Genomic DNA, 6,350 nt, shown 5'->3' on the forward strand with positions numbered 1-6,350 from the left:
GAATCTGGTGTAAACTCAACCTTTTTTCCATTCCCATAGTGAGTGATTTGGTAGATGGAGAGAAGGTTGGTAGACAAGTTAGGAACATAGAGAACATTATCAAATGTTCCATCATCCATGTCAATTGAACCTTTCCCTTCAACCTCTACTTGTGTGTCATCACCTATGTAAATGTGAGGTACCTTGGATGGCTCCAATGAAGAAAACTGCTCCTTTGTAGAACCCATGTGATATGAGGCACCCGAGTCAAGTATCCATTGTTGTGAAGAACTTGTTGTAGCCACAAATGCTTGCCCTTTTCCCTTAGACTGTGAGGAAGAGGAAGGAGTTGAATCCTTCTTTGTGTAGGCGGATGGCAAGTTGATGTTGTTTTTCTTGAAAAGATTGGTTAACTCATCAACTTGCTTTGCGTGGCATCGATGCTCATCATGACCATACTTTTTGCAATATGCACAAGTTGGTTTATCCTTCTTAGGTGGTGTCCCCTTCTTGGAAGAGGATGAAAAATCACCTTGTGATGGAGAGGATGATTGTCCTTTTTCCTGGTGTGGCTTAGACTTGGATTGCTTCTTCTTCTTGTTGGAATCTCTGCCTTGACTTCCTTGATTTCCTTGAGTTGCTACCAAAGCCTTGGACTTTGAAGACTTGAAAAACCCCATGTTCAACAACTTAGTTTGTTCCAATATTAACATTTCTATGAAAGCATCAAATGAAGGCATAACATAGGAACTCCCCACTGTCAAACGATGAGTTTGGAAGCTAGATACAAATGCTGCATATTCTGATGCAAGCTTGTCCAACAAGTTGAATATCAATTGAGCATCCTTTTTGTCAATTCCACAATCCTTTAGCTTTGCTCTTAGCTCATTTGCTTTGGTTACATAATCTTGGATTGTATCAAAACTCTTGGGATCTAAGTTGGTGAGCTTATTGTCAATCTGATAGCCTCTGATTTCATCAACTTGTCCATACAATTTATGAAACATATCCCAAGCCTCTTTAATTGTTTTACACTTCTCAATGTGAAAAATGAGGTCATCTGATACATACTTGCGTAAGGTTCCAAGAGCCATGCAATTCTTTGTGATCCATTCTAATTGAGCAATTGGATCAACCTTAGGATCAGGTGGTGCTATTATTGTTCCATCTATGTAGTGTGTGAGACCCTTTTCCATTAGTTTACTCCATACTTTAATTTTCCATGATGCATAATTATGTGGAGTTAATGGTGGAAACTTATTAAGACTCATTGTGACAAGAATGGAAAGAGCACAAAGAGAGGCACAATCACACAAGACACCCCCCCAAATTCACTCAATCAAAGAACCCCCCCCAAATGTGATGATTTGGCACTTTATAAGTAGTGCATATACAATGGGCCACTTGCAAAAAATGGCAAAGTGGACTTCTGATTTACAATTTTACAACTGCCTCAATAAGGCCAAAAGAGTCTCAAACTGATAATGCAAGAGATCGAACTAAGATCCAAGCAATTTACAAGTACCTAATAGGCCAAATAAGACCAATATCTGAAAGTACAATTTTCACTCAAAATCTCTGAAATCTGATCATAGATTCTGAAAGTAGATGAAAAAATAAGCACTTCCAAAAAACAGGGCACCTGAAAAGGAGGTCGTATGAGCTCAAACGAGGCCTTTGAAGTTGCAGAATTGAGGATTAGATAGGTACAACTGAGAGAATCCAAAAATTATGAAAAACCTATGCACCAAAATCATAAAATAACCACACCACTGCGAAGATCATGAAATTTTATCCCATTTCAAAAAAAATTGCACCAAAAAAGGAGCAAAAATGAGCAAGATATGACCTTCCAAAGTTGGACTGCAAAACTGAAAAGCCCAATGGAGAGGGGTCAAAAAAATTTCAAAAAATGCTGATGTGGCGCTGATGTCAGCAAGTCACTGTGTTAAATTTGACAGCCATATGACCGTCGCAAAAACTTTGCCTCCCTGTTGACTTGGCGTCCGTACTGTACAGACTGCTGACTGGACATGTGACTGTGTAGACCGTACGGATGACGTGGCACTATATGGACGGCTGCCTGGCTCTATGAATGTGCAGTCCGTACAATCTATGTGGTGCGATGACATGGCATACGGAGAGCTATTTATCCGCGGGCCAGTGGCCGCCTGCCATGTGGCAGACATCGTTACTGCATGGGTTACGTGGTCGCCGGCGGAGAAGGTGTTGCCGGAGACGAGAGATCCCGGCGGGCCGGGAGCCGAGGACCGGCGGCAGTGGATCTCGACGCGGCGGCGATAGTCGGTGGGAGCTGCGGCCGGGCGGGGGAGGCACCGGGAACCTGCAGGCACCGGCGGTGGCAGATCTCAGCGCGGGCGAGTGTGGCGCGGCGATCGAAGCGGTGCTGAAGCAGTAGGTACCTACGCACAGCGGGTACGGCCGAGTACAGGGGGTCTGCGGACCCCTCAAAAAACTCTCTTTTTTTTTTTTTTTTTTAAATTTATTTGAAATTTTTCGAAATCTTTTTTTTTGAAAAATAAAAGAAAAAAATTTAAAAAAAATTTCGAAATCCGTATGACTTAGCCAAAATGGAGAAAAAAAATTTCTCACCAAAATAGGTCGACTTTATAGTCGAAATTTATGGAAACGGCCTCCCGGATTCAACGGTGATGTGCAAATCGCTGTATGACGCCCCCAAGAATTGAAGATCCCCAAATCCGAAAATAGAAGCCTTCCACGATGTCTCAAAAAACCAATCAATGAAGCCCCAATAGCTCTGATACCATGTAGGATTTTGCCAAGATCAAGGGCACAATAAAAAGCATAAAAGAGACAACAGAATGACAAGAACAAACTGTATTCTCATCAATATACAAATGATCAACTGGATTAACCAATACAATGAATAGAGGCCTACTTATATAGGCAAGGCCATATGGATGTATGAGCACACAAATATGACATGTGGCTCAATGAGAAACAAGGGTAGGTAAGAAATACTAAGGGTAGGTAGGAGAAATAATATAATATTCCACAAGAGGTGGATGACCCACCGAATGTGGAGTGTAACAGCAAAATAAGACCACAAAAGGTGGAATTTCTCCTACAAGCTCTATCCCTAAGTGCACAATTCCCTAAGTGTCTCAAATCCAAACTACGAAGAGATGCATTATCCTAAGTTAACTTAAGTAAGTGTAATAATATCCAAAATGAATATTTATTTACACCAACACTCTCGTATCTTGTGGTCTTATTCATCTTAAAGTTTTGTTACTTTCTTGCAACTATTAATTTATATTCTACATTTTTTTTCTTTTCTTTCTAGAAGGGGCCAACCTCTATGGGTATGATGGAGAATTTTGAAATCTATGTGAGCAAATTGCTTTGTTTGAGTCCTCGGAAGGCATAGGAGAGTTGAACACATTTATATAATTAATTTCCTAAATAAAGGAGAGGCCTAGAGCATGCTTATAATCAAGCTAACCATCGAACTAAAGGAAGCTCAAGGAATATGGAGGAGATACATAAATGAAAATCATGATTATTACTAACTTTTAAGATTTTTAATAAGCAAAAAGAATTGAATACTTTCTAATGTGCTATTTATTAAGGCAACATACAAGGTGATAAGAAAATCCTTGAAGATGTTGTCACTTTGCAAGTGATGTGATTGACAAGAACACCATAGAAGCCACTAGAGAATTGCTTATTAATGCAGTAGGACCAGTAATTAGATACTCTAGGCAACTGGCTAGTAATCAACCAATAGTTGATTGGGTACAAGTTAGACTAAGAGTATCTAATGATATTATCTAAAGTTGTGAAGAAATAGTGTATGGAATGATGTACATGCACTCAAGTTTTATGGATAATTTGGTGAAATGATTGCAAATTTAGATTATTTTAACAAGTTACTCTTGAATATTGAATTTGTGTATTGAGGAGAGGATCTAGTAGTGGAGTGCCATATTTTGATGTCTTCTACAATTAAACATGATAATTTTGAATCACTGGTCTTTTTTATAGTAATTTGTTTGGCAAATTATCCCCTATTTATAATTAAGGTTTTAGGTTCACATGATCAAATATGATGCCACATCAACATGCTTTTTGTCAAGGTGTCCAAAAAAACTCCCCAAAAAAGATAGATCAATAGTTGTGCATTAATTCATGTTTTGTTGGTGCGGCAAGATTTGTTGATTTTTCAAATTTAAAGAAGACATTTCATTTAATAATGAATAGGGGAGAGGACTTGTTGACTCTAAATTTTACTTTGAAAGTAGATAGCCTTATGGGAAATTCAGTGATGGGGGACCAATTGCGTGAGACTCACTGAATAACCTCCAGGTTTAAGAAGCTGACACTTCCTTATAGTTTTGAGAAAAGGGGAAGAAAGAAACTTAAAACAACAAGATCTAAACTACTTAGGCAATACACCAAAGCATTTTGTAAAAACATTAACAGCATATAAAACCCAAAGACATGCGGTTTTAAAGTCCATTCAACAATCTACATATCCGAATAGAACCACAATTAAGATACAATCAAAATTCCACAACATAAAAAAAAATCAATCACGCATCTACCAGATAACAAGTGCAAAACATAGTTTAATCGGCAGAATCTTAGATATATATTTCTAAAGTTATCATAATCACAAGGGAAAAGCATAGAAAACCATCAAAGCATACTGAAAAGAGGCATCACAAAGGCCACGGGCACAATTTGATTAACCTTCTTCAGAAAACAGTAACAACTAAAAGGCGAAAATTCTATCTAAGAAAACTTAATTGATTCTTTTTGAAAGTTCTGAACCCCCCAAAAAGGGAAAAACAAACCATACTATGCTAACAGCTCAAACATCCGCCAGCCAACCACAACCACCTCTGAAACAGAAAAACCATGCCATGGCATTCCGCAGGAACACACCCAACAAAACGGCCTCTGAGGTTGTTACTCCCACTTAGCCGCGACAATCTTCATACCCACCTAAATAGAAAAGTTTGTGCATAGAGATGACCTAGTAGACAACACACCTTGAAGGACACACGGAAGCTCAGAGGAACCTCTACAGATGGGCATCCCAACCAAAATACTACCAAGAGCGCAGAGATGCCATGTGTCTCCATCTTTCTCAAACTACACGGTGGGGCCCAAAAGAAATGTCGAGTCACTAGAACCAATCCATTTGTCACCTTTGCACTCCTTCAGACTTCGAACATAAAACACGGGTCGTTGGTGCAACGTTGAGATGACATTTGGCCCATACATTGAGTGGAGCTGGAAAGTTAAAGAAGTAAAAAGGTATCCCGATCAAAATTTTGCCCGCGAACTTTAATTCAAAATAATGTGAACATTTCTTGGAGACTAAAAGGGGCAATTCTGCTTGCGGAATACAAGAACCCAAAATGGTTAGTTCAGAGACCAGACTTCATGCCATGACGGGGCGGAGTAGGTCAAAGACCTGTTGTAAGGAGGTCCAACCTTCCTCAGAGGGAAACACTTGCGATTCCAAATTCTGATAATGTTGATCCAAGCAGATAATTTCATCAAAGGGCAAGCCGACTGGTTCATCATGGACCAACTTCAAGAGTGCATAGAGCTGAGCTAGGGGGTGTAGGAGATGCTCAACCTCCTTCGCGGAGATGGGATCACTTAGGCGCTGAATGAAAGAACTGTCCTATTGTGAATTCTCGACCTGACTTAATACTTGTTCAACCCCTAGTATAGAACCATCCACAAGGAACGAAGAAGGTAGGCCTAATGAGACAAACCTCTCTATACATTGTTTGATATCTGGGATGGAGATTGCAAGGGCTCAAGTGCCTCTGATACATGCATGATCACTCTATGATGATTGATGAAAACATTCATTTGATCAGTTCTCGATGATCTGCTATCCCTTTCTCTCTCAATTCTTCATCTTGGGCTGCATATAACATTTGGATTAGGTCCTAAGCCATGGGGATCTTAGGACCGAGCATGACCATAAAGTTGTTGACAAGGGCTCCCGCCTCAACATAGAGGGATTGTGCTTCCCAGATGAATCTCAACACGAGTTGCAGTGAGGGGCTATATTGCTTAATTATTTCCCAATGGGAAACATACAATTCGATTAGAATTGATGAAAGATCTTGAGAAACCTATGTGGGGAGAGGAATACTTAGCAACTGCAAAGCCTCCTCGCTCTTGGAAGCTACTTCATGTTGTAACTCTTTGCATCTATTTTTCTCAATGATCATCTAGCTTTCTAGAGCAAGGATCCTGGCACTTCCGTCTTGCACCGCTTGCTAGAGCTATGTTGTATGATCCCACTCTTGCTACAACAAAAACTCTGTGTCTAGGACTTTCCTTTCGGACAATTCTAG

The sequence above is a fragment of the Cryptomeria japonica genome, chromosome 11 (genome assembly GCF_030272615.1).
Source record: "Cryptomeria japonica chromosome 11, Sugi_1.0, whole genome shotgun sequence".
NCBI classification, from domain to species: domain Eukaryota; kingdom Viridiplantae; phylum Streptophyta; class Pinopsida; order Cupressales; family Cupressaceae; genus Cryptomeria; species Cryptomeria japonica.